General features: G+C 38.2%; 1 protein-coding gene across 5 annotated transcripts in view; it reads right to left on the minus strand.

Annotated features, from left to right (window-relative positions):
- ATXN1 (ataxin 1) overlaps positions 1-21379 on the minus strand; it is a 759530-nt gene that overhangs the window by 733291 nt on the left and 4860 nt on the right. The window lies entirely within an intron of this gene.

A 21379-nucleotide genomic window follows, 5' to 3' on the forward strand; every position in this document is an offset into this window, starting at 1 on the left:
CTTATATGTATGTGTGCAAGGTTTATCATATCCACAATAATTCAATCCTTTCTGCTTTGCATAACAGATCCATACTCTCAAAAGTCATTACACGGCCACACACGCTTGACAACATCTGATCCAAATAAGTTTATCTTGGTCTCATTGGACCACAGGACATGGTTCCAGTAATACATGTCCTTAGTCTGCTTGTTTTCAGCAAACTGCAGGCTTTCTTGTGCATCATCTTTAGAAGAGGCTTCCTTCTGGGACGATAGCCATGCAGACCAATTTGATGCAGTGTGTGGCGTATGGTCTGAGCACTGACAGGCTGACCCCCCCCACCCCTTCAACCTCTGCAGCAATGCTGGCAGCACTTATACGTCTATTTCCCAAAGACAACCTCTGGATATGACGCTGAGCATGTGCACTCAACGTCTTTGGTCGACCTTGGCGATACCTGTTCTGAGTGCAACCTGTCCTGTGAAAACGCTGTATTGTATTGCCCACCGTACTGCTGCTCATTTTCAGGGTCTTGGCAATCTTCTTATAGCCTAGGCCATCTTTATGTAGAGCAATATGTATTTTTTTTTAGATCTTCAGAGTTCTTTGCCATGAGGTGCCATGTTGAACTTCCAGTGACGAGTATGAGAGTGTGGGAGCGATAACACCAAATTTAACACACTTGCTCCCCATTCACACCTGAGACCTTGTAACACTAACGAGTCACATGACACTAGGGAGGGAAAATGGCTAATTGGGCCCAATTTTGACATTTTCACTTAGGGATGTACTCAATTTTGTTGCCAACGGTTTAGACATTAATGGCTGTGTGTTGGGTTATTTTGAGGGGACAACAAATTTACACTGTTACACAGGCTGTACACTCACTACTTTACATTGTAGCAAAGTGTCATTTCTTCAGTGTTGTCACACGAAAAGATATAAAAAATATTTACAAAAATGTGAGGGGTGTACTCACTTTTGTGGGATACTGTATATATGACATCAGTCTGGTGTGGTATGTTTAAAGTGAATGTCAATTTTGATGGTAAAGTGCCCGGTTTTTAAAAATTCGATTAAAAACAGGGGCATTTTTTAATTAAAATTTACATTTCACTCATGTTGAGAGAAAAAAAACATACCTTTTAATCTTGACAGCAGCTCCAGCTTTCTCCAGTCGTTGCAAGCCATTTCTGACGTCAGACATGATGGATAGGTCATCCTCCAATCACAGCTTCCTCCCGGGAAGGAAGCCGGATTCCTCATTTTAGACCCAGGAAGAGGCTTTGCGACAGGTGGAGGAAGCTGGAGCTGCTGTGAAGTTTAAAAGGTACGTTTTTTTTCTCAACAGGAGTGAAATGTAAATTTTGATGAATTAAAGTGCCCCTGTTTTTAATCAAATTTTTAAAAACCGGGCACTTTAGCATCAAAATTGACATTCACTTTATGAATGAGCCCCCTACCTACCTTTATGGTGCTGTCTCTCTTTTACTTGATTCCGGTGCCTTCAACATCTCTGGTTTCTCTTTAAAAGGGCCTTTCTAGCATACAAAAATGCACTCAGTGTCCCATGAAAGATGCTGCCCTAGCCCCTGATCTTGCTGGTCTGTGAGAAATATGCCCCTAACTTAGCAATGCCAGAATGATCAATGGTGCTTGGAGAAACTAGCATTTTAACTGGCCTAGGGGAGCACAGTTAGCATATATATATATATATATATATGCTATCTACTATAGGAAGCATGCATCGGCCTCATGTTTGTTTCCATACTGATACCAGAAACTACTGTGAGATACTAGACAGATGTCCCCCACTCTAATATATCTTGATAAATGTCAACAAATGTTTGTCCACAAGTTTTACTGTGCAATATTGGCATTGAGTTTTTATTGTGTTTGTGGATGGATGTCAACTCAACAATGAAAGTAATTTATATTTCCAATCAACCCTGATGTAAATACAGATACTTCACAAAAACTTCCCTGTATATACCCTGTTTCATTAAAGCATGGGAACCCCTGATCTAAATCTTTACCCACTTCCTTTGGCCTAATTGTGTTTCACTAAATACTTCTGCTCAGTTGATTGGCAAAGTGTCTAAGAATTGTTGTTACAATATGTCCCTGTTTAGCCAGAAATTAGTAGAGCAAATATACAAGGGCTTATTTTTTTTAAAATGTCTTCTTCACCTAAGTCTCTACTGAATGCCAGCAATCTTAGCAAGGACTATAGACATATAGATAGATAAAAGTGAAATTATATATGGGCAAAGAAGAGACAATTGAAACATTTAAAAAAAGAGATAGAAAATAGCTTAAAAATACAGAGATTGCAAAGTAGCAGCTAGAAAGTTCTTTTGTCAACCAGCCACTAGGTTTCCTCCTCTCCAGGTCACAGTAGTCATGACCTTTTTGGGAAATCCAGCCTAGAGCATATTTTACATATAGATATTATTACAGCAATACAGTAAAACTGGCTTAATTCCATTTTCCTTAGGCATGTTGCCATTCATGATATAGCATTAATTGACTTATTTATTGATTTATTTATTTTTTACTTTTTATTGCTAACATAACTATAAAAAAGAGAAAGCAGAAATGAGTAACCAATTCACAATGTATCTGACAATTTTCCTAAATAAAATATAATTAATATGATCGTATATAATAAAAACGTAACAATAAAATTTATTCAAAATGTGTATATGTACACTGCAATGATCACTGTTGAATTAAAATGTAGTAAATAAAGTATTGAACATAGGTACTTGTACATTTTTTATCATTTGTCTAAAAAATAAAAGTTAATCCAAAAGGTCAATAAGTAAGATTTTTATCAAAAGGGAAAAGATAGCTTGCTCTACAATATGTGTGTAGGAAGACTTAACACACTTCAAAGGCCTTTACGTAAAGTGAATGTAAACTTTGCTGAAATATTGCCCGGTTTTTAAAAATACTATTAAAAAAAGGGGCACTTTCATTCATCAAAGTTTACATTGCAGCGGATTTTACAAATACTTACCTTCTTCTCCTGAAACGCTGGATCGCCGATCCCCCGCCTGCAGGTGCTCTGTACTGCGTCAGCAATGACGAAAACCGGCTTCCTCCAATCACGGCTTCCCCCCCAGGAGCGTCCATGCCGTGATTGGAGGAAGCCAGTTTCGTCATTGCTGTGTAAGTACAACAGGAAGAAGCAGGCGGGGTAATCGGCGATCCGGCGTTTCAGGAGAAGAAATTAAGTATTTGTAAAATCCGCTGCAATGTAAACTTTGATGAAAGAAAGTGCCCCTGTTTTTAATAGTATTTTTAAAAACTGGGCAATATTTCATCAAAGTTTACATTCACTTTAATGGACATTATAGTAATTTTAAAAATGGGGTTCATTGGCCATAAATCCTAGCAATTCATTTGCAGGACAACATATTTAAAATGTTCACCTATACCAATAAATCAAGAGCATGGTATATGAGCACCAATCAGATTTCAATAAGCTAACAAAAAGTCTGCAATCTTGGAAGTAGAATGCAGCCCCCAGATTTTTTCACACACTATATTGCAAATAAATTGTTAAAGGGACATTAAATATACTAGTAATTAAGCACTGCATTGCAAAACAAATGTTATAAAACTATTGAACACTGTCAATTTGCTAGCACAAATTAAAAGGTTTTGCAAATCACCCCCTGCAAAGTCTGGTAGAATCCATGTTCTTAGTTTCCTTGGGTGGAGCCAGTCAGGAGAAGGTGTAAATAAGATTGTACTCTGAGCTAACCAATCAGTGTGTAAAATGGTGCAGGCTCAGTTCAATCTCACCATATTTTAGTATTATGAAGGCCCCCAGCCTCTCTGATAGTAAGTAGAACAAGCACACTTTAAGAGATAATTTAACAAAAAAAGCAGGCAAAAGTAATAACACATGTAAATTTCAATGTTGTTTTATTTTCCTTAACATTTTATAGGAAATTAAATGCTGAGTTTACTGTCACTTTATTATTACACTCAGATTCAACAGTCACATATATGTGTGTATGTGTGAAACAAAGTGTGCACATGTGTATGTGTCAGTGCATGTGTGTAAGTGTGTACTTGTGTATGTGAGTGTGTGTGTAAATGTGTACATGTGTATGTGTGATAGTGTATCTACATATGTATGTATGAGTGTGTGTTTGTGCATGTCTACATGTGTATGTGTGAGAGTGTGTGTACATGTGTATGTGTGAGAGTATGTATATGTAAATGTGTACATGTGTATGTGTGAGAGTGTGTGTACATGTGTATGTGTCAGAGTATGTGTGTAAGTGTGTACTTGTGTATGTGTGAGAGTATGTATATGTAAATGTGTACATGTGTATGTGTGAGAGTCTATGTGTGCAAATCTGTACATGTGTATGTGTGAGAGTGTGTGTGTGTAAGTGTGTACTTGTGTATGTGTGAGAGAGTGTGTACATGTGTATGTGTCAGAGTGTATGTGTGCATGTGTGTAAGTGTGTACTTGTGTATGTGCGAGTGTGTGTGTAAATGTGTACATGTGTATGTGTGAGAGTGTATGTTTGCAAATGTGTACATGTGTATGTGTGAGAGTGTGTGTGTGTAAGTGTGTACTTGTGTATGTGTGAGAGAGTGTGTACATGTGTATGTGTCAGAGTGTATGTGTGTAAGTGTGTACTTGATCTTTTCTCAAGACTCATAATGACCACTGGAGTTCTATATTAAAGGGACAGTATACTGTAAAATTAGATGATTTTATGTTTTGAAGCCACAATCTTATAAAATGGATTGAGCTTGTAAGTATAATCTGATCTCATCACATTGTGTACATATACCTGCTTCTTTATCTTATATCTGTCCGTAAACCAAAGACCAATAATTGAAGAGAACATTGGAAAATTAACATTGTATTACCTTATCTCTTATATAACCCACTGGAAGTGTAATTTCTTCTGCTGGCTGTGTTTACACAGCTTATCTATAGCTTGGACCTAAGGCCAGAAACTTACAGAATAGGTGGGGATACCAAAAGACTAAAACAACTATTTCAAATGTCAATCAAATTACAATACAAATTAAAATACTGTAGATTTAAAAAATACTAGTGTTTTAAACATTGCTTTCTTAAAGATATGTATATTACAAATATGGGCTAAAACCTACAAATTTAAATAACAGTATGAATATTCATTTAATGTGTTTACAATGATCCATTTTACCTGCTGGAGTGTATTAAATTGTTCACAAATAGCTGATTTACCTTTATTTTGTCTTTTGGAATAGCTGATTTTGTTTGTTGTATCCCCACCTATACTGAATACTTTAATACTTAAGCATTGGTTATAGAAAAGTTTTAAAAATAAATTACACTCTTAGGGGTCGATTTATCATGCTACGGCGGATAGGGGCGTACACACACACCCCTGTCAAATCGCAGCTCGCGTCTGGCAGGCTAAATTCCGAAGATAGAATTAAGCATTGCACTCTTGTGCAACACTGCCCCCCCCCCCCCCCGGCCCGCGCACAGCCAATCACGCGTGGGCAGGAGCTGACAATCTCCCCGGTCGGACGAGTCGGGAGATTGAAATTTGCCACCTAAGGAGTGGCGAATAGGTTAGGGAAGCAGCGGTCTGATGACTGCTGCTTCATAAATACGGACTGCAGGTTCTCTTGTGAGAACCTGCAGTCATAGGAGGTCGAAGGCTTGTGCGAAATAAATAATAAAATGTTAATTTCCCATTGTTCTCTTTAAGGGCCCAATGAGCTAAAGTTCTCCGCTCTTACAAGATGATTTAAGGTATCTCACCAGTATAGTTAGGTCCCTCAAAGAATTTTAGAAAGGCAAATTGCAGTTTGAGAGCTGTTTAGCTAGCTATACAGAGTTATAGTTGTGAAGAAGAGACAACCTAGATTACAATATATTTAAAAACATAATTTATGCTTACCTGATAAATTTATTTCTCTTGTAGTGTATCCAGTCCACGGATCATCCATTACTTGTGGGATATTCTCCTTCCCAACAGGAAGTTGCAAGACGATCACCCACAGCAGAGCTGCTATATAGCTCCTCCCCCAGCTGTCATATCCAGTCATTCGACCAAAAACAAACAGAGAAAGGAGAAACCATAGGGTGCAGTGGTGACTGTAGTTTAATTAAAATTTAGTCCTGCCTTAAAAGGACAGGGCGGGCAGTGGACTGGATACACTACAAGAGAAATAAATTTATCAGGTAAGCATAAATTATGTTAAGTGTATCCAGTCCGCAGATCATCCATTACTTGTGGGATACCAATACCAAAGCTAAAGTACACGGATGATGGGAGGGACAAGGCAGGATTAAGCGGAAGGAACCACTGCCTGAAGAACCTTTCTCCCAAAAACAGCCTCCGAAGAAGCAAAAGTATCAAATTTGTAAAATTTGGAAAAGGTGTGAAGCGAAGACCAAGTCGCGGCCTTGCAAATCTGTTCAACAGAGGCCTCATTTTTAAAGGCCCAGGTGGAAGCCACAGCTCTAGTAGAATGAGCTGTAATCCTTACAGGGGGCTGCTGTCCAGCAGTCTCATAGGCTAGGTGTATTACGCTCCGAAGCCAAAAGGAAAGAGAGGTTGCCGAAGCTTTTTGACCTCTCCTCTGTCCAGAGTAAACGACAAACAGGGAAGATGTTTGACGAAAATCCTTAGTAGCTTGTAAGTAAAACTTCAAGGCACGGACTACGTCCAGAGTATGTAAAAGACGTTCCTTCTTTGAAGAAGGATTAGGACACAATGATGGAACAACAATCTCTTAATTGATATTCTTGTTAGAAACCACCTTAGGTAAAAACCCAGGTTTGGTACGCAGAACTACCTTATCTGCATGAAAAATCAGATAAGGAGAATCACATTGTAAGACAGATAGCTCAGAGACTCTCCGAGCCGAGGAAATAGCCATCAAAAACAGAACTTTCCAAGATAAAAGTTTAATATCAATGGAATGAAGGGGTTCAAACTGAACTCCTTGAAGAACCTTAAGAACCAAGTTTAAGCTCCACGTGGGAGCAACAGGTTTAAACACAGGCTTAATTCTAACCAAAGCCTGGCAAAATGCCTGGACGTCTGGAACCTCTGCCAGACGCTTGTGCAAAGGAATAGACAGAGCAGAAATCTGTCCCTTTAAGGAACTAGCTGATAATCCTTTGTCCAACCCCTCTCGGAGAAAGGACAATATTCTAGGAATCCTAACCTTACTCCATGAGTAATTCTTGGATTCACACCAATAAAGATATTTACTCCATATCTTGTGGTAGATTTTCCTGGTAACAGGCTTTCGTGTCTGTATTAAAGTATCAATGACTGACTCGGAGAAGCCACGCTTTGATAGAATCAAGCGTTCAATCTCCATGCAGTCAGTCTCAGAGAAATTAGATTTGGATGATTGAAAGGACCTTGTATCAGAAGGTCCTGTCTTAGAGGCAGAGTCCATGGTGGAAAGGATGACATGTCCACTAGGTCTGCATACCAAGTCCTGCGTGGCCACGCAGGCGCTATCAGAATCACTGATGCTCTCGCCTGTTTGATTTTGGCAATCAGTCGAGGGAGCAGAGGAAACGGTGGAAACACATAAGCCAGGTTGAAGAACCAAGTCGCTGCTAAAGCATCTATCAGCGTCGCTTCTGGGTCCCTGGACCTGGATCCGTAACAAGGAATCTTGGCGTTCTGGCGAGACGCCATGAGATCCAACTCTAGTTTGCCCCAACAATGAATCAATTGAGCAAACACCTCCGGATGGAGTTCCCACTCCCCCGGATGGAAAGTCTGACGACTTAGAAAATCCGCCTCCCAGTTCTCCACGCCTGGGATATGGATTGCTGACAGGTGGCAAGAGTGGTACTCTGCCCAGCGAATTATTTTTGAGACTTCTAACATCGCTAGGGAACTCCTGGTTCCCCCTTGATGGTTGATGTAAGCCACAGTCGTGATGTTGTCCGACTGAAATCTGATGAACCTTAGTGTTGCTAACTGAGGCCAAGCCAGAAGAGCATTGAATATCGCTCTTAACTCCAGAATATTTATTGGAAGGAGTTTCTCCTCCTGAGTCCACGATCCCTGTGCCTTCAGGGAGTTCCAGACTGCACCCCAACCTAGAAGGCTGGCATCTGTTGTTACAATTGTCCAATCTGGCCTGCGAAAGGTCATACCCTTGGACAAGTGTACCCGAGACAACCACCAGAGAAGAGAATCTCTGGTCTCTTGATCCAGATTTAGCAGAGGGGACAAATCTGTGTAATCCCCATTCCACTGATTCAGCATGCATAATTGCAGCGGTCTGAGTTGAAGGCGCGCAAATGGCACTATGTCCATTGCCGCTACCATTAAGCCGATTACCTCCATACACTGAGCTACCGAAGGGCGCGGAATGGAGTGAAGAACAAGCATTTAGAAGTTTTGATAACCTGGACTCCGTCAGGTAAATTTTAATTTCTACAGAATCTATAAGAGTCCCTAAGAAGGAGACTCTTGTGAGTGGGGATAGAGAACTCTTTTCCTCGTTCACTTTCTACCCGTGCGACCTCAGGAATGCCAGAACTATCTCTGTATGAGACTTGGCAACTTGAAAGCTTGACGCCTGTATCAGGATGTCGTATAGATACGGAGCCACCGCTATGCCTCGCGGTCTTAGAACCGCCAGAAGTGAGCCCAGAACCTTTGTAAAGATTCTCGGGGCTGTAGCCAACCCGAAGGGAAGATCTACAAATTGGTAATGCCTGTCTAGAAAGGCAAACCTTAGAAACCGATGATGATCTTTGTGAATCGGTATGTGAAGGTAGGCATCCTTTAAGTCCACTGTGGTCATGTACTGACCTTCTTGGATCATGGGTAGGATGGTCCGAATAGTTTCCATTTTGAAAGATGGAACTCTGAGGAATTTGTTTAAAGGGACAGTATACTGTAAAATAGTTTTTCCCTTAATGTGTTTACAATTGCTTTTTTTACCAACTGCAGAGTAAAAAAATGTATGAAAATTAGCTTTTTAAGGTATATTTCTGTATATTAAAGCTCTGATTTTGTGTTTTGAAGCCACAGCCTAATAAAATAGGTTGAGCTTGTAGGTATAATCAGATCTCATTACTGTATCACATTGTGCACATATACCTGCTTCTTTATCTTATATCTGTCCTTAAAACAATCACCAATACTTTGAGAGAACAATGGAAAATCAACAGTTTACTACCTTATCTCTGCTTTATCACACTGGGAGTGTAATTTCTTCTGCTGGCTGTGTTTACAAAGCTTATCTATAGCTGGTACGCGCGGCCACAAACTTTCAGAATAGGTGGGGATACAACATGCTAAATTAACAATTTCAAATGCCAATATAAGGGTAAACAATTTAATACACTCCAGCAGGTAAAGTGGATCATTGGGAACAAATTAAAGGGGAGAACATTTTTGAGTAAACTGTTCCTTTAAGATCTTTAGATCCAAAATTGGTCTGAAGGTTCCCTCTTTTTTGGGAACCACAAACAGATTTGAATAAAAACCCTGTCCTTGTTCCGTCCGCGGAACTGGATGGATCACTCCCATAACTAGGAGGTCTTGCACACAGCGTAGGAATGCCTCTTTCTTTATCTGATTTGCAGATAGCCTTGAAAGATGAAATCACCCTTGTAGAGGGGAAGCTTTGAAGTCCAGAAGATATCCCTGAGATATGATCTCCAATGCCCAGGGATCCTGAACATCTCTTGCCCACGCCTGGGCGAAGAGAGAAAGTCTGCCCCCTACTAGATCCGTCGCCGGATAGGGGGCCGTTCCTTCATGCTGTCTTAGAGGCAGCAGCAGGTTTTCTGGCCTGCTTGCCTTTGTTCCAGGACTAGTTAGGTTTCCAGGCCTGCTTAGATTGAGCAAAAGTTCCCTCTTGTTTTGAAGCGGAGGAAGTTGATGCTGCACCTGCCTTGAAATTTCGAAAGGCACGAAAATTAGACTGTTTGGCCTTTGCTTTGGCCCTGTCCTGAGGAAGGGTGTGACCCTTAACTCCAGTAATGTCAGCAATAATTTCCTTCAAACCAGGCCCGAATAAGGTCTGCCCCTTGAAAGGAATGTTGAGTAATTTAGACTTCGAAGTCACGTCAGCTGACCAGGATTTAAGCCATAGCGCCCTACGCGCTTGGATGGTGAATCCGGAATTATTAGCCGTTAGTTTAGTCAAATGAACAATGGCATCAGAAACAAATGAGTTAGCTAGCTTAAGTGTTCTAAGCTTGTCAATAATTTCAGTCAATGGAGCTGTATGGATGGCCTCTTCCAGGGCCTCAAACCAGAATGCCGCTGCGGCCGTGACAGGTGCAATGCATGCAAGGGGCTGTAAAATAAAACCTTGTTGAATAAACATTTTCTTAAGGTAACCCTCCAATTTTTTATCCATTGGATCTGAAAAAGCACAACTGTCCTCAACCGGGATAGTAGTACGCTTTGCTAAAGTAGAAACTGCTCCCTCCACCTTAGGGAACGTCTGCCATAAGTCCCGTGTAATGGCGTCTATTGGAAACATTTTTCTAAATATAGGAGGTGGGGAAAAAGGCACATTCTATCCCACTCCTTGCTAATAATTTCTGTAAGCCTTTTAGGTATAGGAAAAACATCAGTACACACCGGCACCGCATAGTATTTATCCAGTCTACACAATTTCTCTGGTACTGCAACTGTGTTACAGTCATTCAGAGCAGCTAATACCTCCCCAAGCAACACACAGAGGTTCTCAAGCTTAAATTTAAAATTAGAAATCTCTGAATCAGGTTTCCCCGAATAAGAGATGTCACCCACAGACTGAAGCTCTCCGTCCTCATGATCTGCATATTGTGACGCAGTATCAGACATGGCCCTTACAGCATCTGCGCGCTCTGTATTTCTCCTAACCCCAGAGCAATCGCGCTTGCCTCTTAATTCAGGCAACCTGGATAATACCTCTGACAGGGTATTATTCATGATTGCAGCCATGTCCTGCAAGGTAATCGCTATGGGCGTCCCTGATGTAATTGGCGCCATATTAGCGTGCATCGTCTGAGCGGGAAGCGAAGGGTCTGACATGTGGGGAGAGTTAGTCGGCATAACTTCCCCCTCGTCAGAATCTTCTGGTGATATTTCTTTTACATTTAAAGACTGATCTTTACTGTTTAAGGTGAAATCAATACATTTAGTACACATTCTCCTATGGGGCTCCACCATGGCTTTCAAACATAATGAACAAGTAGTTTCCTCTGTGTCAGACATGTTTAAACATACTAGCAATGAGACTAGCAAGCTTGGAAAACACTTTAAACAAGTTTACAAGCAACATAAAAAACCGTTACTGCACCTTTAAGAAACACAAATTTTGTCAAAATTTGAAATAACAGTGAAAAAAGGCAGTTACACTAACAAAATTTTTACAGTGTATGTAACAAGTTAGCAGAGCATTGCACCCACTTGCAAATGGATGATTAACCCCTTAATACCCAAAACAGAATAATAAATGACAAAAACGTTTTTTTCAAACAGTCACAACAACTGCCACAGCCCTGGCTTTTTACCTCCCTCAAAAACGACTCTGAAGCCTTTTGAGCCCTCCAGAGATGTCCTGGATCATGCAGGAAGAAGCTGGATGTCTGTGTCTGTAATTTTTGCTGTGCAAAAAAACGGCAAAATAGGCCCCTCCCACTCATATTACAACAGTGGAAAGCCTAAGGAAACTGTTTCTAGGCAAAATTCAAGCCAGCCATGTGGAAAAAAAACTAGGCCCCAATAAGTTTTATCACCAAATACATATAAAAACGATTAAACATGCCAGCAAACGTTTTATATTACATTTTTATAAGAGTATGTATCTCTATTAATAAACCTGATACCAGTCGCTCTCACTGCATTTAAGGCTTTACTTACATTAGTTCGGTATCAGCAGCATTTTCTAGCAAATTCCATCCCTAGAAAAATATTTTAACTGCACATACCTTATTGCAGGAAAACCTGCACGCCATTCCCTCTCTGAAGTTACCTCACTCCTCAGAATATGTGAGAACAGCCATGGATCTTAGTTACTTCTGCTAAGATCATAGAAAACGCAGGCAGATTCTTCTTCTAAATACTGCCTGAGATAAACAGTACACTCCGGCACCATTTAAAAATAACAAACTTTTGATTGAAGAATAAACTAAGTATAAAACACCACACTCCTCTTACGACCTCCATCTTGGTTGAGGCTTGCAAGAGAATGACTGGGTATGACAGCTGAGGGAGGAGCTATATAGCAGCTCTGCTGTGGGTGATCCTCTTGCAACTTCCTGTTGGGAAGGAGAATATCCCACAAGTAATGGATGATCCGTGGACTGGATACACTTAACAAGAGAAAAAAGATTTATTTTCGTGTTGGTGAGTTTTTGATCACTGTGCACTAAGTGTTTGTCTCACTATTTATAGAAAGATAAAATAAAGAGGATTTGTGTAAATATAGTGAGATAAGCTAATGAGATCTGCAGATAGGTATTTCATATACAAAAATATACCTAAATGAGCAATTTATAATACATATTATAGCTGGTGTAACAAGTCATTGTAAACACATTAAGAGGAAACAAATAGTATCTTTACGATTATTACAAATACATATGCTGTTAGCAGAGACTAACATAATTATAACTAATAATTCCACCTTTACTATACTTGAAATAAAGCACAAGGGTCTCTACAATTAAGACTGCCATTCTCTATTAATGTGTTAAACTGCAATATGTCACAATCACAGCAACTATTTTAAATGATTCAGAAACAAAAGGTTAAGGCCATAGAGTATCCCCAAAACAAATAGCACACTATAGCATTTGGGCATACGTAATTAATATACAATGTTTAAAGCAAAGTGGAAAAAATGAAAATACGAATACCTTTAGACTGAGTTCATTTCCTCTGTATTTCAAGCGTAAGATTTTGAAGCTATTGGTTCTATAATGAAAACTGATCAAGTAAGCATGCTTTGGGACTTTCAGTTAAATGCAGCGCCTGAGAAGAAATCTAACTAAAAATCACTTTTTATATCACCTAATATATGCAGAATCAGATTTATTTAAAGGGACGCTGAACTAAGAATCTAGCTCCCTAAAAATATTTAATTATGCCGAGTAAAAAAATGTATTCATTTATTATTTATTTTGGCCACTTTTCCTCTAGCTTACGACTAAAACCTGTGTTTTTTTCCACTGCTCCTAGATTTAAGGGAGTGAAAATTGCATCTCTGGCTAAGCAAAATGTAACACTGATTGCTTAATCAGTGCAGGAGCTTATTTATTTCATTATTCATTATTTATTTTATTATTGGCCTTTGAGAAAGCCCGGAAAGGGCGAAACGCGTCAGAGCGGTGTCCCAGACGCTTTTAACTAGCATGTGTTTAAATTAGAACCTTATCAAGCCTTATTTAATATGTTCGGTTGAAAAGTAAAAAGGAGACGATTAAAGTAACTTAGTGGCAACTTAGTGGCCAGACGGCTGTATATATCTAACAATGATACCTCTATCTATAATGTGACTGTGAGCACATTCAACCAGTCTATTGGCTGCGAGAACATTTACTCAGTTTGTCAGCCAGAATCGGCATAGAACACTAACGTTAACTCTAATAATTTCAAATAATCAAGTTAAATGCTATTATATATAGCTAGATCTGATACCAAATATTAATTGTTAACGTAAATACGGAACAACTGAGTGCAATACTAACAAATAGAGATTGTGGAAATCACACAGTGGCACTTGACATACATTGTGTGGAGACGACTGCACTAATATAGTAGCAATCTAGCGATAACACAGTTGTGTATACCTAATATTGATAATATTCACAGTGTGGTACAAGCCGGATTCGGCAGAGAATATTAAAGGTTAACTTAAGCAGTAATATTGGAACGCTTTATAATGCTATTATAAATGGCACGACTTGGTATAGAATACTAATGATTAACTAAAACATAGTGTTGGCTGTGAACGTATTCACTCAGTCTATTGGCCGGATTCAGCACAGAACACCAATGTTAACAATCATAAGTGATAAAATTGTACACTACTATAGCTAGACCTGGCACTCAGTATTAATGGTTAACTTAACAATAAAATAACTGAATTATAGTAACGCCATTATATACATAACCATAAAATAAATATTGGAGAGATTACACAGCAGCACTTATTGTGAAGACGATTATATTAATAAGTGGCAACTTGGTTGCAATATGGCCACGTATATTTAAAACTGATATCATTCGTTCTAGTGTGACCGTGAACACACATAATAAGTTTGCCAGCTGAACTCGACATAGAACCCGCATGGTCAATGTACATAATAACAACAAGGCAATCCTAAAACTATATTATACTGAATATTCTATATAGATTGATTTGCTACTTAATAACAATGGTTAACTCATAAATAACTGAGTAGCGATAACACTATTGCTGACATTACTTACAATAAACGCTATGGACATCTCACAGTGACATTTGATATACTGTGTGGAGATTACAGCATTAATATAGTAGCAATCTAGCGGCAACAGAGTTGCGTATACTTAACATTGATACTATTATTTTCAGTGTAATTGTAAGCGTACTTACCCTGTCTACTAGCCGGATTTGGCAGAGAACATCAAGGATTAACACATTAATGGATTGATTATAATGCTTTTACAAATGGCCAGACCTGGTACACAATATTAATGGTTAACCGAATAATAACTACTGGGTAGTGGTAACCCCATAGTATTCACAACTTTCTATCAGAAATAGCTGAGATTACACAGTGGCACGTTGTACCATATGGATGTATCATTTTACTGTAACAACCTAGTTAATACACTGACAATAGTGCATATCATATTGACCCAAGACTTGACCTATTCCTGTGTATCTCACATAACAATTTTATTACAACCATCTTAGTTGTAATAGTGTTATCATTATTGGTAATATTCCAACACAGATATACTTCTCATATAGAATTATTCGGTACACTATGGGCCAAGTACTGGCACGTATTGTATCTATGATTTTTGTATTATGAATTAATAGTGCAAATACTGGCCAACATAATTAACATCAAAACATCTGTAGTCGCAACTTGAACTAAGTTAGCGGCCAGTAACATCGAATAACTATATCAGTCAGGAACTTATACCAATACATCTACTGTGAGCTAGCTGCTCATATTATTGCACTCGCCCACACACAGCCACACTATAAGCTACGACAGAACACTTTGGAATATGTGTCTCGAATATCCAGTAGATTAATATATTTTACAAGTTGCCTAATCAGACATATACTGTTTATAAGCACTTGAACTTTTGGTGATGAACTACATCATCATTTAATACAATTCTACTTGAGTGCGAGAACATATTGCCATCATTGTAGAATATACCAACCACACAGATTATATTCTGTGCTCCACCAAGCCATTGTGCCACAAACTTACATATTATATAATACTCCTACATTTATTGCAATTCAACTAAACTTAAATTACCTACTTTAGGCTTATGAAATTACAGAATCATATTGGTTGTAACCATATAACCAATATTATATAAATTTACACCAAGGTTCTAATTGTCACTTGTGATTTTAACTATTTGAGTGTGTTTTTTGTTATTTTTCGTTTCACATTTTAATACACTAATAAAAGTTATATTTTATCATTATCCGGTAAGCTAGGCCTTGAGTGTAGGCAACAGAGTGCTAAAACGTGCATACTTTCCAGTGGAACAACTCTTGCTCCACTATCTTCTAGTACAGGAGCTTATTTATATCTATCCCTAACAGAGGGCTTGACAAACCCAGGAGCGAGGGAGACAACGGATCCTTAAAATTAGGTCCCAGCTTAGTGCAGGTGGAACTTTTCTAGGCCTTGCAGCAATGACATACAATACTAACTTTTACTATATATCTTGGGGATAGAAAAAAAGGAGTAGAAAAGCGCAACACGCCTCTAAGTGTAGATTATTAAAACAAATTTATTTGATAGCCCCTTGCCCAGAGTGCTACTCACAAAATCAACAGATTAAAAATGCACATCGGTTGTATACAACCATGAAGCTTGCTTTAGCGTCTGATGGATCCGCCTCTTTTTGTATTGTCTGGGCTGATAATTACAATCAACTGTGTGCTTCACACGTAGCTCATACAAGAGACCACAATAGAATGTGCAACAGATAGGGATACAATACAGCACGCTAAATAGCAAGTTAATGATACAATTTCAACACAAAAACTAGGATCTCTAAGCTCACCAGTACACTCACTATATTGTGAACCTGGTAGCCTCCCTGAGACCTCAAAAGTATGGCTCACTCGACGTACGTTTCGTTTCTATACTAGAAACTTTCTCAAGAGACATCTTGGGAATAGCCAAAAGTTTCTGACTCCTAAATTTATGGGCTGGCTACTAGATTTCGAACAAACCTGTTAAGCCCTGCCCTTAAAACTATAGCAAAGAAGGTAAGTTAAACATGCTCAATGGAGCTTTTCAAAGGATGTGTCCCTAAACTACAAAATTACAGTTTTAACTGCTTTTAAAAATTATGCAATTCTGATGGTAAACTTTACATGTTTTGAAATCAGGTTTAATTGATCACTTCTAATGAAGATACGATGTAACTTACTTTTTAATCTAGACGTGCCATTCTAATACCCCATGCTCTGGTGCCCACTTCAAAACTGATATTTTTTTGTGAGCTAGTGGTTTGAACTGTTCTCCAATTGGTGCTATAGCTACAAAAAATTAAAGTGGCGTACGGCTAGAGTGCCAATTTGAGAACAGTTCAAACAGTTAGTTCACTAAAAAATATCAGTTTTGAATTGAGTAGCCGGAGCGCAGGGTATTAGAATGGCACAGTTAGATTCAAAAGTAAGATACAGCGCATCTTCATTAGACGTGCTGAATTAAAGTCCCTGCAAAATATCGCTTAGATTCTGGACCTGATTTTAAAACATTGCATTTAATAAAATAATGTTAATGTTTCTTTAATATATACAATTGAAGGTTTTCTATGGAGAAGTTTTAGTATGTTTAGAACCAAAGTACTGTCATTTTAGCTGTCAAAAACATGTGATCCACCCCCCCACCCCCCTGGCAAAAATAAGCGAATGTTCAATTGGCACTGCTAGCATAATATGTATATGGTTTTACAAACACTTCCATTTATATCAAAGCGTTATATAATTTCAAGCATAGAAAAGCAACTCCGGTTGCATGTGCAAATTGCAATGCCTCTCCTTATAACTGCTTTCTATCCCTCCTAATTACCACTAATTAAAGCAGCTCTGAGTATTTTACTTTCAATGCATTACAGCGTAAAAGATTATTACTGTACAGATGGGACATAGTTATTTTGTTACGATGAATGTTCTGCTGTGTAGATCTCAATGTGTATTGGTTTACGTTACCTTGTGAATGCAGTGACATCATCACAATACAATCTGCACCTACTGATTTTTTCAGCACAAGGATTCGTTTATTGAGATTATTTTTCTGGATATTTAACAGTGGCCTGCAAGACACAAACCGTCACAAGCTTTCAAAGGCCTAATGAAAGAATTTATTACTAATTCTTGATTGGCTGACTACCAGTAGAACGATGACCAGGAACATTAGAAGCATAATGCTATGCAATAAAAATTACAAAAATGATGAAGAGGTAGAGAGGTCCTGCTTGTCAATTTTCATCTAATGCAAATCCTCTTGCATAAAGATGGTGTACAGTAGTAATGGCCAAATTTGTAACACCTAGGGGCCACAGATCACTATTTTAGAAGTATTAAATGGCCATAATAGTGATAAAATTAAATGCCCTAATTCAGTGTTTTTCAACCAGTGTGCCGTGGCACACTAGTGTGCCGTGAGAGATCCTCAGGTGTGCCACGGCAGACTGACAACAGTGTGACATATTTTTTAAACTTTGCTTGTTTTTTACTCCCAGTGCAGGGGTAGTTTGTAGGAGGCATGGCATAACAGCACAATACATACAGTATGTGTGTGTTTGTGTGTATGTGTATATATATATATATATATATATATATGCTGTATTAGGCTACAATGTGTGATTTTTTTTAAATTTTGGGATGGTGGTGTGCCACAGGATTTTTTAATGTAAAAAAGTGTGCCACGGCAAAAAAAAGGTTAAAAATCACTGCCCTAATTCATAAGAGCAAAGGGGTTAATCGCACAGTTGAAATACCATTCAGGACTGCGGGTCCCAATTTGAAAGTGCACTGATCCAATCAGCAGTGCTAATGGCACAACCCAGCTGTGTAACTAGAGCTGCTGATTAGATCAGTGGCTATTAAATATACAAACAACACATATTTACTAAAGAATTTTCAGTGGCACAGGGCCAGATTTGAGGGTACTTTCTGTCAGCCGTTTGCACCTCCAGAGGGCTGTTTTTAGTTGTTGCCACCATGAAGCTCTTTATATTTCTGTTTTGTCTAGGGATCACAAAATGTATAACACACATTCTTAGTTCTGCTTTTTACGGAGGGGGCACAATAATGTGGAGAAGGTCACATGAAGTCCACGGCCACCAGTTAGCCATCCATGGTGTACAGGACAGTTGGTCTTATGAGCTTAAAGTGTCAGTAAACCTTAAAAATAATGTTATATAATTCTGCACATAGTGCAGAATTATATAACATTATATTAGCGCAAACATTATAAAACCTAATATTCCTTTATAATTTTTAAAAGAAACGGCTGTTTTACAGACCCGCTCTCTGTGATCTTCTGAGCGGGTCTGTTTGTTTTACACAGCGCATCGGGCCAGCTGTATAGTCACAGCCCGGCCAGACCGCGCCATTATACACAGTGTAGCTCGCTCCTGCTCTGTCTGACAGCGGGAGCGAGCTGCACTGAGTATAATGGCGTGGTCGGGCCGGGCTGTGACTATACAGCTGGCCCGATGCGCTGTGTAAAACAAACAGACCCGCTCAGAAGATCACAGAGAGCGGGTCTGTAAAACAGACGTTTCTTTTAAAAATTATAAGGGAATATTAGGTTTTACAATGTTTGCGCTAATATAATGTTATATAATTCTGCACTATGTGCAGAATTATATAACATTATTTTTGAGGTTTACTGTCCCTTTAAAGTACACAGTAAACACCTTATAAGTAAGGCTTTTCTGTTGTGTTACTATAGAATAATATAGCTATGTCTAAAAGTTGTTTTGTTTTTTTTACATACAAATTAACATCCTTTTTACTGCAGTTGTTTTTCAATAGCCAAACTTCACCCACCATTTGCCTTATTTAGAGAAGCCAATCTGGAATTTAGTCTGCAGAGAGCAAGGCTAGCCATGTCATAATATTAGTATTAAAGGGACAGTCAAGTTAAAAAAAACTTTAACGATTCAAATAGGACATGTAATTTTAAACAACTTTCCAATTTACTTTTATCACCAATTTTGCTTTGTTCTCTTGGTATTCTTAGTTGAAAGCTAAACCTAGGAGGTTCATATGCTAATTTATTAGACCTTGAATGCCGCCTCTAATCTAAATGGATTTTGATAGTTTTTCACCACTAGAGAGCATTATTTCACGTGTTTCATATAGATAACATTGAGCTTATGCACGTGAATTTACCATGGAGTCAGCTCTGATTGGCTAAAATGCAAGTCTGTCAAAAGAACTGAAATAAGGGGGCAGTCTGCTGAGGCTTAGATACAAGGTAATTACAGAGGTAAAACGTGTATAATTATAACTTTATTGGTTATGCAAAACTGGGAAATTGGTAATTAAGGGATTATCTATCTTTTAAAACAACAAAAATTCTGGTGTTGACTGTCCTTTAAGTTGTTCTGTAGTTAAATACAATTAGGCACATGTATGTAGCAGAGTTAGCCATGAGAAGTCAGCAGGGTGCATTTCAAGTTTTGAGAATTAGAAACACCTCAATTTGCAGAGTTTAGTTATATGAAAAGGGCACAAAATAAATAATGAAAGTATATTGCCAAACGGTTTAGTATACATAAACGTTTTGAATTAAAATCTCAACGTATTAGCTGTCACTTTAAATTTTACAGGGGTAGAAGGTAAAAACAATGAGTAGTGGGAACTGATAAATATTAGGTGAGTAGTGTATACACACGTGCATATATGTGTTTCTCTATCATATGTAAATGTGAATAGAAACATATTTGATAGGAAAGACTGAGTGCCTTGTGTTTTGCACTCTAGCATATACACATATAATGTATCTTTATAGATTACCCTTCAGGGGAAAAACAGTTTCTAGTCCCATTTTCCTCTAATAAGCTCAGGAAATAAAAGCATGCATACCAAGTATATTATCCCTTTTTATAAAGTGCCAGGATATTCCTCAGCTTGTAGGACATGAGTAAATACAGATGTGGACTTGCAACACATTCATACATACTTTACTAGCATTTAATTGCACAGCATTGAACCCTATATATACTGTAAATGAAATGTAGGCCTTAAAATAAATGAAATGTCCTACAACAAAGTGCTTCTGCTAGCTATTTACAAGATGAGTATATGGTAGCAACGTCTGTGAATGGAAAACAATACATTTTGAGAAAGCTCCCAAATAATATTAGCTATCTAATCTAAATCCAATGGGGTTTCATGATCACTAATAACTCATACTTGCTACAAGGCCTTCTGCCATAAAGCACAGTCCATACTGCCTACAATAATCTTCAAAGTATCAAGCACAGAAAATGGTAGCACAAATACATTACCTATGAGATAGATAGATAGAAAGATAGATAGATAGATATAGAATTATTTCTTCAAATGTACATGCATGTCAAACACTATTTCTTAAAACGTTTAGTAATGTGCATTTCAAATTTGTTCAAAACCATGTTTGCAAAATAATATCACTGGCAAAAAAAGAGCTTCCTTAGAAAGTTTCAATGGTTAAAGGGACAGTATACACAAATTTTCATATAACTGCATGTAATAGACACTACTATAAAGAATAAGATGCACAGATACTGATATAAAAAGCCAGTATAAAACGGTTTAAAAACTTACTTAGAAGCTCCTAGTTTAGCTCTATTAAAAAGGTAGCTGGAACACCCACTTTAAGTGGGAAATAACAGACCCCCCCCCCCTTCCTCTGCATATGAAAAGTCTTTACACAAACAGGAGCAAGCTAGAGTAGGTATACCTCAGTATTCTCCTAAAACTTTGGGGCTTGGTTAGGAGTCTGAAAATCAGAGCAATGTTATTTAAAAAAATAAGTAAAACTATACATTTAAAAAAAAAAAAAAAAAACTGTATGGGCTATATAAATAGATCATCTACAAAACATTTTATGCAAAGAAAAATCGAGTGTATAATGACCCTTTAAGCAAGCATTATAATAAAAGGTGCACATAAAGGAAGC

Source organism: Bombina bombina, chromosome 5 (assembly GCF_027579735.1).
Source record: "Bombina bombina isolate aBomBom1 chromosome 5, aBomBom1.pri, whole genome shotgun sequence".
NCBI classification, from domain to species: domain Eukaryota; kingdom Metazoa; phylum Chordata; class Amphibia; order Anura; family Bombinatoridae; genus Bombina; species Bombina bombina.